The 16,205-nt window shown below is 38.6% G+C and overlaps 1 long non-coding RNA gene across 48 annotated transcripts in view; it reads left to right on the plus strand.

Moving 5' to 3' along the window:
• LOC110402005 overlaps positions 1 to 16,205 on the plus strand; it is a 316,902-nt gene that overhangs the window by 71,381 nt on the left and 229,316 nt on the right. For 41 of the 48 annotated variants that reach the window (XR_002440790.1, XR_002440793.1, XR_002440787.1 and 38 more), the window contains one exon: positions 1,002 to 1,132. The exons of 6 other annotated variants lie outside the window; for them this stretch is intronic. This is a non-coding gene — a long non-coding RNA (uncharacterized LOC110402005). Of the gene's footprint in view, positions 1 to 1,001; positions 1,133 to 2,668; positions 3,135 to 16,205 lie in introns of those variants that run through there. One more of the 48 variants, XR_002440795.1, reaches the window with a different exon arrangement.

The raw sequence follows: 16,205 nt of genomic DNA on the forward strand, positions 1-16,205 counted from the left end.
AGACTCCTTGAACCATGAATGTATGGAGCCTAGGTGCAGATGGATCCACTTCTAGTCCCAGACTTAGTCAATGGCTTATGTCTAAGGGACAATCAGTCTGAGATATGTGATCTTAGTGAGGCTAACAAGGCTTGAAATGATTAGTCAGTTACCAAGGATCTATATTGGCAGGACATTTTGATGGCAAGAAGTACTGGATCTCTACGTAGGTGTAACCTTGATAGGTGTCCCTATTCAAGGAGAGATCCTGTCATGCAGCCTGCTGCCTCACAGGAGAGCTCAAAGGAGGTTCTTGGGCTGCTCATTGTTTATGGTGTAAGATAACTGACTTATAGTTAGAAGTTACTTCTTTTTTTTAGGTGCATGCTCAACTGGTCTTCAGCTGTTGAACAAGATGTCTGTCAATAGTTCTTTCAGCCCCCAAGTTTGAGGTGGATTTGTGGTCTTCAATATGTCTTAGCAAGAGTGTTATCAGTATTGTCGCTCACTCTCGACTGTGTAAGGCCTTGTTTGTGAGGGCATTGAGGGAAAGAAAGAGGGGAGAAGAAGCAGGGGGTATCAGGGAGAGCATACTGTCACAAAGTGGGATTAGTACAGCCACTGGGATAGGCAGGAATGTTCACGGGGTTTCTTATGCTCATATTTTTCATTTTCTAGTATTTCTCAGAAATATTTCTATAAATTGAATAAGCTATAAAAACAACATCAACAACAACAAACCAAAGCCCCTCACTCTATCTACAGGTAGGGAGCTTGATAAATTTGCAATGAATTATTTGATTTCCATGGTAGTCTCATTACTTACTAACAAAATGTGTTATTAATAATGAAATAGGACACCTACTTAAAAACTACATGTAAAGCTCTATGGCAAACAATGACAGGAGATGACAAGAACCCATTCAAAACTGCAGAATACTGATGAGTTAATATGTCTTTCTTAAGATTTGGTCTTTTGGTGTGCATTTTTTTATGAATTTCTCTTTCATATTTCTTTGCAGCTGCCGCATTTGACTTTCAAATCAGAGCAGCTTAGTGGATTCAAGAGATAACAGTCACAGAAGTACAGCCACACGCAGGGGTATACACAATACCACATGAATGTTGATGGCATAAGTAGACCTGGAAAGCTGTAAGTGTTATCATAGCCCTGTTATTGTAATATGTTGTCATAGCCTTGGGGCTTGAGATGATACCCCAGCATGCACAATACTATAACAGCACAGGTGCCGAGACTGAAAATATGTTAAACTGTTCAAGTGAAAATGGATATAATTTAACTAGAAATTGAAATGCAGGGGTTTTGTTTTGTTTTGCTTGCTGGTTTGTTTTCAGAACAAATGTATTAAAAACATTTTGAGACTCTTTTGTTGGAAATAATTGTTAAAGCTTCTTATTTTGTTAAGCAGTTTTAAGCAGTAAATAGTTATTTTTTTCTGTTCTGAATTGTTAATATGATCACTTTTTCAACTTTAAAAAAAGACACAAAAATTAAGAAAAAAGGAGAGACTAACAGTGGAGGAAATGCAGCTTAGTGTAGATGTTCTCAGGACAAAATTATCGCAGTCTTCAAGTTTTCAACAGCGTTCACTCCGTTCTTCCTTAAGAGTTAAAGGTGTATGGCTGGGTTAGTTAAGACTCTGGAATGCTGCTGCTCTTTCCTGGTGACAGACTGAGTTGATGAGCCACCACATTTTCTTGCATTGGTGCCAGGTGATACACTAGGTCTCAGAATTGTGCAAAAGAGAAGTTTCAGATGAGATGAATGTATAATAAGATAAATCAATGTTTGTATGTTTTAGTCCAGTATTTAACATAATGGCATAATTCCTGGAGGTAGAATTTTCAGAAGAATAGATGTACATTAAAACCAGAAGATTTGGCAACTGCAGTCACAGCATATGTTTTGTTAAAGGGAAATATCTGATCTTTTAAAAATCTAAAATAACTTCCAACCTGATAGAAATTCCATCTGTCTATGTGTAGGGATCAGAGCTATAAATGCAAGCTGGAATTTTCCCTTGCACTTGTAAAGAACACCTAGATGAATTTAAGGATATGTTCTAAAGCCTACAAAATGGACAAAATATCCTTGCACTTACACAGCTTCTCTGTGCATGCACAGGCATCATCTTCGTTGGCAGGCACATTTTTCTACACATGGAAATATATTAAAATATGTCTCTTGATGAAAGAAGTAGTCATCATTCCCTTCTTACTAGACTGGAAAATGAAGAAGGTGGATTTTGCAGTTTGTCCTTATTTCTATTAATTTACCATTTTTGGCTTCTGCTTATTTCTCAGAAGAAATGCTGTAGAAAGTAGGCATGCACACACAAGCCACTTCAAACTCCCACTGAGCAGCAGATTGCACTGAGAAGTTTTAACTGTCATTGCTGATTAGCTCATTAGAAGAATGACACCCAGGTCAACACTGTCACCTCTGCACCATGGTAGTGTATGACTTTAGTACTGATTAGGAGTGAAGAGTAACATCTGCTTCATAAGTATTATTACTCTCTGCATACCTCAGTTTTTCCTTGTAGATCACTCTAACTCCTCCTTGTGTAACTTACGTACTCAGATGTTTTTGAAGATTGATATGCTACCAGCAGCATGAATTGCACCTCTCAGAGAGGAATTCCCCATTTCTTTTTCAGACCTGAAGTCAAATGGATGCTGAAGCATACAAGTTAGCTTGCTACTGTAAATATAAATATAAAGCATATGGGAAGAGAGAGAGCCATTTAGGGCAACGTATTTATATAGTTTGGAAATGTAAAGCACACATCTGGTACAGATGAACAGCAATCAGGAAGTTATGACTGGGGAAAAAGAGAGGGAGAATGTTACAATCAATTGTGTTAAATGAGTTTTTCAAACAACCAAAGTTATGGCCCTCTGAGCCTGGGGAAGTGGTTTGTTTAGAGCACAGGGGAGGGTGGAGTGAGCCAAAGCCAAAGAATCTGCCTGGATCGAGATCCTACTTGCTTAGTGAACATAAGAAAAAGGTCATTCATGAACCACTGCATTCGAAATGTGACAGATTTGAGAGCAACATTATCTGGAAACCTCTAAAACAACCTGAATGAAATACAGCTTAGTTTTGGAAAAAGGAACTGGTGAAAGAGGAGGTGGGTGTATATAAACGTTCTGATAATGGTATGTAAAGTCTTTCCCACCATCAAGACACAGATTTCTTTGTCTTCTATTTGAAATACTCTGGTTTATTGTTGCTTGAAAAGTTTCTTTGCTTCTCTTGGATGTATGCCTTATGGAATTCTTCTTGGACATTTCATCTCTTCAGACTATAAAATGAACGTGAAGTTTCCTGATAGTACCAGCCAAGGAAATTAAAAAATGAAGTTCAAAGCAAAAATTTTTCTGATGCTGACCGCAGGTACCGTAGCGAGGATTCAACAATACCACCATGGAAACCAAAATGTTGTAGCTACTTTCTTTAGAAGGCAAAACCAAGTCTTTTTATTATGGAGTTAGTTAATTTGTTGGCTTATACCTTTAAATGCATGAGATGCAAACATAAATGGTTAGATTAGTGTCTACAATTCAAATGTCAGAATTCAAGGTAAATTTGGTGACTATATATTGCAAACATATAGGGATTTTTTTTTTCTTTCAGAATATGACCTTTTGATTTTAGAGTCCTAAAAAGGATACAAACAACAAATAGCAAATAGACATCTTTCAAAGGAAAGGCTGCATAAACAGGACCTTGGGGCATCAGCCCAGACAAAGTGTCAAAGCAAACATGTTAAATGATGGTGATAATGCACAATAGTGAAAAACTACTCACTCAGAAAATACCTATTTATGTACTATGAGGCTCTGGGGAAAGAAGAAGGTGATCATAGAAATGGAAAAGCTGTATTGTAGTGTATAAGCAGAAAATGTCTGAGTTAAGGTTGAAAGGACATTCAAATTCTGGCATTTCATGTATTCTGGGCCTCTGATTTTATGACCATAACATTTAATAGATATTTAAAGGGATTTTTCCTGCTAGAAGAGCAAATGAAACCCTTGAGTTCCACCCCCCTTATTTCCCATTGAAATGCTACCCATTGTATAAAGATCTGAAGCGCAAAAATGTAAAAGAGCAAAGCTGCAGCTGGAAGGAGGGCGAAACAGATGTTTTTTTCTCTCTCTTAAGAAAAGTGTCCCAGTCAAATGAAAGAAAATATTCACCACACATAGGATTTAGAAATTGAAATGTCACACTTTTCTTAGACTGAAAGTTAAATGAATGATTCTTATTCAATTGAAGAAGGCCTTCCGTATAATTTTGAACTTTTTTCTTTTGTTTCTGATCATTTTAGTCTCTTTTTAATCATAATTAGCTTGCATTTTCAAATGAAAGCTTGTGACATGCTGTAAAACCAAGATTTTCAATTTTGAAAATGTCACTGTGGGCATTTACCATTCTGTAGCTCTTTTCCTCAAACTTTTTGCTTTGTGGAAACCCTCTGAAAGCAAGTCCTCTTCCTGTGTAAGATATTCAACAAATTGGCCTTTGTCAAGAAAACAAAATCAACTAGAAATGCCCAACTAGATCGTTCACACTCATAGTATGGACCTCTTTGTATCTTCTAGTATCACTATTGCCTGTTATATGGTTTTGTCATTTCTGAGACCCATTCTGAATGTGGCTTTCAAAGCTATTTCTGACATCAGAGCACTGCTGAGGAGCTGAATAGTTACAAAGCCTCCACTCTTTCCTTTCCTTTCTATCCCTGACTCCTCCAGCAACTGCTTTCCCTTCACCTTTTCTCCATCATCCAGCCCATGTAAAATATCAAAGCTCTCATAGTCTAATTGCATTGTTCCATTCCCCCCCCCCCCCCCCCCCCTCCATGAAGACATGGGCTTCTAGGAGAATAAGGAGAAACAGCTTTCTCTCATTCAAATCCAGCACCTTACATCATAACAGCTTCTGACAATATGGAAGCACAATTAGAGGGGAAGTTCTGCTCACCTCTGAAACAGGATCAGCTGCTCTCTAAAACTTTGCACTTTTCCCTACTGTCTGTAGTGTAGGGGGATTTGTGAGCTGACAGAACATGCTTGGCACAGAGGAAAATTTGAAATATTTAGCCACTGAATTCTAAACAAATGCAATTTGAGCTAGAGGCTTCACTGATGTACGGTTCTGGTAAGTTTCCTAGCAAAATCTATACCAAAGACATATCAGCACTTCTGCTGACACCTCAATGCCAACTTTTTAGTATCTTCAAAAAGGCAGATTTGCCATTGTATATTTTTTTGTCAGACTTCAAGGAGTCTTTTTGTTATCTATTTGTAGATAGACTATAAAGAAACTAAAGATCTAAAGTGTTAACGTGGTTTGTTTAGGAAAGACAAATGTGTTAATCTGCAAATGCTGTGTGAATTAGTGAATAAATAAATGAATAAATCAACTCACATAACACATGCAGGGCACCTAATCTTTCAGTGTACTTATTAACTGCGGTATAGCATTGATGTTAACATCAATTTACCAACTGAGAAAGGAGAGATTTACCTTGCAACATATATCATGTATGTGCCTTACAGTGGGGATTTGGAAGCAATTTTTCAACCAAGATCCTCCTGTAAAGTGGAGGATTACATCACCTTTTCACTTTACTATAGATTTCTGCACACCATTTCCCACAGTGCAGCTTTAGCAGGTGGGAGGCTTACAAATGACTAACTGCAATATTTAATTGTGTAGCAAATCGTCTAAGGATATCTCCTCTTTAAGAGGTGGGAGTGGGCTGGAGACAGTTTCAGTGGCAGTGTCACTGACCCAGTGTTTTACTCCTGTTTAACGCCCTGTGGCACAGAGCTTGACTGTACTTAGCTTTATTCCTTCATTCTCCATCACCAGACCAGGAGGCAGATGAGATAAGGTACATGCTATTATCTCTACCTTCCCCAAATTTTGTTCTTTTGGCAATTTAATTAATGTTATTATAATTTCAGCTTTTTTTTCCTCTCTTTTTTTTTTTCCCCTCTCTTTTTTTTTTCCCCTCTCTTTTTTCATGAATATTTTAATCACTTGTATCTATTTAGACTGTGAGGGAAGGTGAAAGAAGTGATTTCTTCCTATCAGTCCACATAAAACATGGCAAGTGAGGGAGGGGTAAAAACCCTTTGAGATTGCTAAAGGCCTGCTGTTGACAGAACATGCAGTTCAGGGCTTCCTGCTACTGTTTTTAACAGTGGCCATGAGCTCTACCAGAGAAACCCACACCTGCTCTAGAGTCAGCCTTTCATGGGCAGACAGGAGTAGCACGGGTTCATAACACTTTGTTGTAAAAAGCATTGAGGCATTTGGGTGCTATGTGGAATAGCAGGTCTCTTGCTTGTACGGTACAAAAGAGGATATGAAGACAGTCTGTGAAGAATGACATAAAAATCATAGCTCACCTTTATCATAACTATTCCATCAGTCACCAGCATCTTAAATGCCTGCCTCCCTCAGGTGAAGGGGCTGATTCAGATCTTGCCTTCAAAAAACCTTTACTCACCCAGAGACCTACTCCTGTCTTATGTCAGAGTGAGCAAGCCCCAGATCATACTTGTCAATTCTTTTTGCATACCCTCATCTGAGAGGTTCTGCAAGGAAGAATAGGACAATGTGTCTGAAGAAATTTGTTTTGGTGATAGAAGTGAGTTTAAAAAGTTTTTGCCATTTGTAGCCTTGGTCATAATAATAATCATCCAGAAAACTGCGGGTCAGATTTTTGTCTCAAAAATCTTGGTGGCCCTTTATGTAACTTCACTATTTTTTCTGGTCCTCTATCCAAATAATTACATTATGAGATTTTGAATTTAATAATAATAATCTTTTATCTTTATTATTCTTGTTTCATCTTTCCTTTTTTCTTATTTAGAAATGAATACTGTTCTCTGCTTATCTCATTTTGCTTTTAATTAATGCCACATTCCTAGTATTTTTTTTTTCTCGTGTATTTTATGCCTAGAATTATGCTTTATAAATTTGTTGTCTGCGTCTCCTAAATGTTTATCTTCACTACTTAATCTCATAATGGAAAACTGTGAAACAGACCTTTGTGTTACTTTACTGATTTCACTGACTTCTATCAAACTATGCTTTTATCATGAAGGAAAGGGGGAGGGATGAGAAATCTGTGCAAGGCAGCATGATGTGCCAGCAAGAAATAATTAGAAGTAAAGGGAGGAGGGAAGAGGGATGTAGGTGGAAGCTGGAGATTTGGGAAGGAGGTGAAGCAGCACACGGTGTGCAGTCAGACATCTGTGGAGATGGGAGGCAGCAGACATACAGAATGGCAGGGGAGTGGGCATAAAAGGGCACTGATATATTAATTCCTTCATTCTATGTTGCATTAAAAAGAGAAAAAGAAGAGGAATAAACCCTGATAGGTGTCTAACACTCTCCATGGCTCTACTGTATCCAAGTAAACAAAATGCAGCACTGTATTAGCACAGTGCAGCAGGTGCCCTCACTGCAGCTCAAATTTCAGTAAAGGTATGAGATCAGACCTGTCAGAAAAACGTTTGCTTATTCCATTATTATGCACTGCTCTTTCTTTCTAATAAAAGGCTTGCCTTTGCACTGGGATGAACAAGAGAATCTTAGAATTTCTGTTTCCAAGATCATAGAATCATGCAACGGTTTGGGTTGGAATGGACCTTAAAGCCCACCTAGTTTCAACTCCTGCTGCGGGCTGGTTGCCACCCACCAGCTCAGGCTGCCCAGGGCTCCATCCAACCTGGCCTTGAGTGCCTCCAGGGATGGGGTATCCACAGCTTCTCAGGAAAACCTGTGCCACTGCCTCACCATCCTCTCAGTGAAAAATGTTCTCCTCTCTTCTAATCTGAATCTCCCTTCTTTTAGTTTAAAACCATTCATGACTTACTTCTTCACCTTTCTACAAATAAATAATGCTTCCTTTTAAATCAAGTAGCAGTTTGACATGGATTATGCCTGACGTAAATTCAGTGTGGAAGCAAGGAATGTGCAGGAGAAACTTCCACTAAAGCCAATGTAGGAAGTAGTTGTGTTATTTTAATCCAATCTTGTGTTATTTTAATCCAATCAGTGAGGGTTTTGTACTTTCTTCCCTTGTTTTCCTTCTTTACAATGGCTGTACAATCATGCTTTTTAAAATGTAACATGGCAGAATTTCACTGTGAGAGAAAAGCTTTGGTGGAAGGGAAGTAGTGACTTTACATTTACTTATTGTTAGGAAAAAAAAATCCAGGAGAGAGAATTTTTCAGATAAAAGAAATTTTGAGATAAAAGATCCAAGTGAGAAGGTTTTGTGATTTTTTGTTGTTGGTATTCCACATCATAACATAATGTAAAGCACTGGCAGTTAAAGAGTTAATGTCCTGTTTTCCGCGGACTAGCTTTTTTTTGCATGCTTGGTTCTCGGAGGGGTAGGGAAGGAGCTGCACTCCCCAGGGGTCTTTGGGTCTGGAGGGGGCTGGTGAAGTGGCCTGGTAGACTAGGAGTTCTCTCCGTATGCAGCGGAGAAGCACGTGGTCCCCCTGCAGCTTACGGAGTAAGAATCTCAGCTTTGAACTCTCTCTGTTCTGATTTATTGGCCTCAATTTCGATATCATATTTAGTAAATTAACATTCCTCCTCAGATTGTTGTCGCTGTTTTGTTTTAGACCCATCTATGGTTTTCCTACCCTTCCCCTTTTCCCTTTGTTTTCCCCAGGACGTGGGTCCACGGGTCCCCTGCCGCATTAACCACCGGACCTGTCCGGGCCGGCCCCTAAACCGCCAACGCTTTTATTTTTTCCTCCTTTCTCTCTTTTCTGGACCGGTGGGCCTGTAGGCCTGCTGTCCCCCTGTCACGGACACAGATCTATAGATAACGCTGTGACAGAAGGAAAAAGGGAATTAAAAAAAATCAGCAGGGAAAAGCAAAGATAAGCTGATGGGAATGTTATGAGAATATGCAAAGCCACAATGAAAACCCACCCCTCATCAACACAGTTTTCTACAACTGTGGAGTTGACTTTCTGTTCTGTAGTTTCTCTTCCCTCCCCATCTGTTCCACGTGAAACAAAAAAGTTTTCTTCTAATACTTCATATGCAAATAATCTTTAAGTGAAGGCTGGGTTAAACTTGTTTTCAGCATTTTTGTCTCAATACTTGACCTTTTATCTTTTGTTATCAGAGCAGTTTGCCTGATAGGGCAGGTCTGGACCTAGCCCTTCCTCCCCATCTCCACAGAGGTGTTTAAGTGTTTCAGTCCCTGCACAGGGTGTCCTGAACTGCAGTGAAATCTGGGATTAAGGACTTCTGTGTTAACATCCAGTCCATGAAAAAACAGTGTAGCTGTAGGTTTTAGAAGAATTTATTTTTTAAACTGATTATGTTAAAAGCATGCTATATTCTTCCCCACTCTGAATAATTGAGTATAATGCTGTAGAAGAAAAATAAATCCTTTGAAAAGTGCGTGGAAAAGTGATTCTCAGACAGTCTTCAGTCTGCAGCACACAGCTAATGCAAAGGTACAAACTTGGAAACAAGTTAATTTAGAATTGAATTACTCTCCAGTCAATTAGTAAGATTAGTGCAAAGATTGTCGAGAACAACCTGTACCTCTTCAGGTTTACACTAAGCAATAGTCTCCTGAATCAACTTATTTGCCATGACGTTTACTTTACAATGAATATTTCCAGTGGTCATTGTTAATCCAACACCATCAGAATTAGAAGAGCTACATTATTTTATAATGGCCTAAGACTTGGTCTATTATTTTTAACCTGGACTAATCAAAGTAAAAAAAAACCTCCGAAATCAGAAAACTGATTTGGTCAGTTAAGTTTTTCACAGTTCTGGTCTGAAAAAATACTCTGCATTTGACTCCTAGCAGGAAGTTATTATATTTTTTCCCTCCAATTGAAATTGCTTCTTCACCAACAGGCAACCTCTGCTTTTGTCCTTCCATCCATGGATGTCCTGCCCTAATCTGATTGCATTATGTTGAAATCAGCCAGCAATTCAGTTCTGGCTGGTACTTTGGACTTTCAACTGGTCTTTAGCTGAGAAGCACATATTTCTTTCCAATCATTTTTCAACATGGGAGAGGTCTCTGGGAAAAAAAAATAGAAAAATATGCACAATCCTTTTCTAGATCCTTTAGGGAATTTATTTTCATTTCATAGGATTTTATGTCAGTAAAGTAATTCAGCCTGACAAACAGATGCCATTGTATTGGGACTGTATTTGAGATGGAAATCCCACTGAGAAAATTAAACTAAATTATCCCATGATAAAAATTTAGCTATGGATTTTCTCTTTTTTTTTTTTTTATGAGTACCACTGAACTCTACCAAAAACAAGAACTGCTGAGCTGTGTTGCACAGTCATTAGTCTGTAATAATTGAAGGCTGATCTCCTTTGGATGAGTGTATAAGGATTCCCTGTTTTTCTCATCAGCTATACATTTTTGACTGTGATGAACAAGAGCCTGCGTGCTGTACTCATAAAAATCTGCAGCACCCAAAGCCTCACTGTGTTCACATCCACTGTGGTCTCCATAGACATTCAGCAGGCGTTGATGAATATCAGTGGAGGAATTCCATGACACACCTTTGCTTCATCCTCACTTCCATGTCAGATGCCATTTTGCCAGACTAACCCTCTTTTCGTCTATCTCACAGCAACAAAATAGAACGGAATATTGGTGGGAAGGTTCAGCCTCTACTGCCATACTACAAACATCCACTTCTGATGTCATGGGCTAACATAATAAAACAGGAGGCATTATTTTTGGAGCAGCCCTCATAAAATATGCAATATTGATACTATATAAGTAACAAAACATTTTAATTTTTAATATTTTTCTTAAAACAAAAAAAAAGAGTGGAACAAAATCGTAAAACTGGTGGGATATTTGAGCTTGTTTTCATGAAACAAATGCATAACCCTGGTTTGATGGCAGTGGTTACAGTTCTTAGTGAGATCTCAAGGTGTTTATCAGAGATTTTTGATGAAATTTTACTCTTTCTGTATTTCATCCTTGACAGCTGTTCACAAATGTGTGTGCTGCGAAAAAGCAATGACATGAATAGGGTGTGACTGTGAAGTGAAGGGTTTAGTGGTTGGGGACCCTGCCTGTGAAGGGGGGTTGAAACTAGATGATCTTTGAGGTTCTTTTTAACCCAGCCCATTCTATGATTCTATGATATATTTCTCTGCTAAGAAAGGGCTTTCCAAGTCTGGTAATCAAACATGATCAGATTTTTGAGTTGAATATCTGATTGCAACCCTATACATTCCGTTTGAAAATTTACAGGTTGTGTATTTATATCAACTGAAAATGTGTCACAAACATAAATTGATTTTTTTTTTCAATCTTGGAACCTGTTCTCAAATTCCTTTGTCAAAATGGAAAGCATGGCTGCATATTCTTCACTGTTCAGAGCACTGTGTTTAGCCAATGTATCAAAATGCATACAATTATTTGCCATCATTTGAGTCAACACTGCACACTACTGCCCTCCCCATGCCCTGGTTTTGGCCAGCACAGTATTAATAGCTCACCAACAGTTTGGGTGTTGCTGAGCAATGGGTGTGTGCTGGGGCCCACTCCACAGGGGAGAGCTGCTGACTCTGTAGTGCATAGCAGAGGGCAGCCACATTGTGAGCTATGCTGGTCTGCGTATTGGATATGCCTGAGCAAAGGGAAAAAAGCCCTGAGAGGCCTCTCAAATCTACTCTGAAATTTGTCTTCTGTGCTTAGAGAAAAAAGACCCACAGGCTGGACTATTGAGCTCTGAAAAAAGAAGGATGAAGCTACAGGCAGTTGGAGAGGATACCAAAACGTTGTTTTTTTTTTAAAGCAAGGAATAAGAATAAAATTGTCAACATGTTTTTACAAAAAACTCCTGGCAGTAAAATTCTCATACTCCAGTAACCTCAGCATTCAACAAGCCTCTGCAAAATACAGTCCTTCTGCCTTCAGCTAACATAAGAGTTGATGTTTCTGAGTGTTTGATGAGATAGTTTGAAGAGGCATAATCTTGCCATGTGATTCTGGTTGTATGCACATTACATTTGTTTTGCTTTCACCAAGTGCTGAAGGCTGGATGATTCCAGAGGTAAAGAATGTCCAGTATCCCAAGAAATGGAAACCTGGGCAGGCCATTGGCGTTTCATTGTTCATGTCTAATCAGCCCCTGCAGATTTCTGGGTCACATTAATAATCAGAAGACTGCTGAGCCTCTAGTTATGTTGACAGAGAAACAATTTCTTCCAGCCAAATTCCAGTTTGCACAAGCTTTCTGGTGTTCAGTGCTTGTCTCTAATTGCAGATAAAAGGCAGCGCTTCTACAGCTCTTGCATCACAGTGGTAGTTATGCGTGAGATCTCCTGCTTAGCCCTGTTTCAGAAAGAAGTGGAGCTGAATGCTGATAAACCGCAGTTCTCAATCTTTGTACTTTGCTTTCCCCGCAAAACACCTCAAGCACCTGGGAGGCTTAAGAATATAGACAAGAAATAGAGCTGGTCCCAACCCTTCACTGTTATCTGCAAGAGCCTACGTGCTAAGCTAAAAGTGAATTGCCTTTGAAGGAAAACAGAACTGGGGAACACAGAAACATCTTTAAAAGTGAAAGGTTTTTTCTCCATGTACTTCTTAAGAGCTGTGCTCTAGGAATTCTGAAGCTCTGAACTTGAGAAAGAATTAGTTCTATTTTTTTCTGCAGCAAGATTTTATTTGACCTAGTTGTCTTGAAATGGGTAAGGTAGAACTGACATTCAGCCAAGCAATTACGTGTCAATTAATGAGTGGCAGGTTGTAATAACAGTAACTGAGATGAAAGGGTAAGAACAACATGCTTGCCAGGAAGCCATATGGGACTAGAAAATAGAGACCATTATCTTAGATTACAAAGGCTGTGGTGTGGTAGGATAGAATTTTAAAAATAAATAAATAAATTACTAGTAGCAAAGGTTTGATAAAAGACAGAAGTTGATGAAGGCTTTCTGGATTACATTCTAGCAAAAATAGAACATTTTATAAGTTCTTTCTTAAAATTATATAATTGTGTATAGAGTACGTTTCTAGAGGGAGAGAGTTGAGAATAGTTTTTCTTCCCTTACTCCCCTATAACATACCATAATCTAGTTTTTTTTCTTATAATACAGTCCTCAAATCTAGACCTGGCTGTTTTGTCATAGATTCGATTCATTTGGATATCTCATGGCAAATAACCAAACGCAGCTAATAGGGTTTCTTCCGTAGGTGCCACTGATACATGTACTCCAACAACTGCAACTGGGCCTACAGCTTCAAAGCTTTGCGTCTTTCTTTTAGCCCTGTCTTCAGAACTGTACATCAAGGTGTTGCATCTTTTCATAGTGACATGGGTCACTGTTAGTCAGAGAGAAGTAATTAACACGTCCTTGTTGACTATTAGCTAAATTAATCATGCTTGTGCTGTGTCTGGGAAAATGACTTACTTATAGGCTGTTGATCTCTAGGAAGGAGACATACTGTTTCTTAATATTTTTAAAACCCTACATGAATTTATAGTGCAGTACTAATTATGGCCATTTGAAGGCATTCATTGAATGATACCAGTGACTCATGATGATAACATCATGATAAGCTCCATGGCAATGAATCATAACTGTAATTGACTGTCTGGGGCATGGCTAGAAAAATTGCTCTTTATGGATGCTTAAAATCCCTTCAAAAGTGCTGGGAAACCCCAAACCTCCCCTAAAATCTTCCTAGATTTTATAAACTGTTTGCATTAATGTCCTGTTTACCTCTGTCCTTTCCCCAGTACAGCAACTGCAAGGTCCTAGCTTGTTTCCCACCTTTCCAAAAAGTAATGACTGCATGCCCACTGAAAACAAGGAGTGCTGACTGTGCACCTTGAGGTCAGCCCTATTAGGGATGTTTCCCTTACCTCTTTTAAATGATTTTAACAGCTGAGAGTATCCCAGTGTTCTGGGTCTGACATTTGCCCTTCTAAATTGTCTTATGCTTCTTAGGGAAATAGTCTCCTTTTCTGCTTGGAGCTGAGGTTCATATCCTTTGCAGCTTGACTAGGAAAAATAAAGGCATTTACAACTAGGATAACTTTACAAGGCTGGCTATGTGAGGTATTTGATTTATCTCATCAGTGCAGTGTTACTAAATTAGGCAGATAGGGGAGAAGAGGAGGTGGTAGCTGGGGGCTTTGGAAGGCGTTCACTCTTGGTCTTATTTATTCAGCTAATGCTTTCACAGGAAAACCTCCCCTGGTTTCAGTGGGAAAGGGACCATAATGCTGACAATATGAAATGATTAATCTCTTAAGAACATGGTCTGGATGCCACTTCCTCTTGGTCCTGAATCTTTATTATATTTACAAGTGATCTAGATCCAGTTTTCCTTATGTGTACAGCTAAGGAGTACACAGTAAACTTTGCATGTTGAGTTGTCCAGTGCTGTATATGTCCTGAAAGACAAGTATAAGCAATGACTTGCTTGCGTCTTCTCCTATGTATTTACAGATAATTGACACTAGATGACTGGAAATGAAAGCTCTAGCAGAACAAAACCTGACCATCAACTCTTTTGATGTAGTAGTACGTGACTGATCTGCCAATACTAGCATCCTGGAAGCAAATGAAACTTCTGGGCAGTGAGCACAGGAAGTAGGATTTTTTTGGAGCTCAGAGAGGAGTAACAAGCCCACAGTTATCATCCTCAGGGCCATGGTAGAGATGGAACTTCGAGCTATCAAGAAATAACAGAGCCAAAAAGCAAAAATGATGATATAAACAACCTGTTAGTTCATTACTATTTTGCTATGCAGCAAGCCAAGTTCACCTTTAAGAGACATCAAATAATATTGCACTGGAGAAGAGGTACAACACAAAAGCAACCCTCATGCCTCACTTCTGCATAAATAGAATAGTCTCTTTGTTGTTTATGGGGTAGTTTTTTTTGTTGTTGTTTTGTTTTTGAACTTTCTGTTTGCAATAATCAAATTTACCCTGAAATCCAATAGAGAAGAATAAACTTCAACTGATACTGTTTTTGAAAATGCATGTACGAGCTGCTAGTGGGGCTCTACTAATATTGAAGGGAGATAAATCATCAAGGACCAGGAGAAATCTTCTAAAAGAAAAAAAAAAGAGCTGAAAAATAAAGGAAACATGAAACAAGCTGATTTCCACAGTTTGTGGTAATGATGTTATAAACCTTTTTATCACCATTTATTACTGACCTTTATACAAAGCAATTAAATCCTTTGCTTGTGAACTATAAGGCTGAGGAAATCTGAAATCAATATTTTACTTAGTTTTACCTAAGTTCCATCTGTTTTGGCTATCAGACCCATTCTTTTCCTTCCCATAGCACAATTCCAACCCTTTCACCTAAAGCTGCAGCCACAAAGGATGGAATTGTTTTCTGGGTTTTAAAAGGATTTTTTCATTTTGTTTTTTCAGTGCTACATTTCTCCTGACCTCCCTGTTACGCAATTATAGAGCTTAAAAAGAAGATTTCTGCTTTACCACAGTGCTTCATTACCTTCTTTGTTAAGGCTTTTAGGTGCTTATTTCACAGCAGCTGGTGAGATTCATCACAGAACCAACTATTCCTACCTCCTTGGCCCCTTATCTGTTCATGTTTTCTGGATCTGACCTTATTTTGCTGCCTTTCTGAAGTGTAATGAACAACTTTATAGGGCATTCCTAAACTGTCAAATGCCCATTCCAACTATCTGCAGAGAAAGACTAAAAATAAGATAATACAAAAAGATGGAAGGTTATGAAGAGCAAATGAAGATATGTGTCTATGGGGGACTGCAGAGCTTGGCTTCCGCAGTTTTTGCACTAGAAAGCTGCTGTTAAACTGCTGTCTTTTGCACATGCTGTAGAGTTCCTGGATGTTTTAGTCAAGTCCCTCAACCCAAATCATTAACAACCTGTTAGTATTTTTACTTTGTGTGTCCAGCTGAGATTTCTGACCTATATGGTAGCAAGAACAACAAAATGTGTTTTTTTTTTCTTTTCCTTTTTTTTTTTCCTTTTATTTGGTATAAAGACACTTTCTGTTGTCGCCAACTGAAAAGCCCTGATGACTTTTCTGGGTACTTAAGTGAGGATGGTTGCAGCGATAGCAATCACATAACAGCCTCCTTTTTCATGCCAGAGGAGCCAGCTGTGACAGGATCATATCCAAAAGTAAGCCACA

The sequence above is a fragment of the Numida meleagris genome, chromosome 6 (genome assembly GCF_002078875.1).
Source record: "Numida meleagris isolate 19003 breed g44 Domestic line chromosome 6, NumMel1.0, whole genome shotgun sequence".
Taxonomy (NCBI): domain Eukaryota; kingdom Metazoa; phylum Chordata; class Aves; order Galliformes; family Numididae; genus Numida; species Numida meleagris.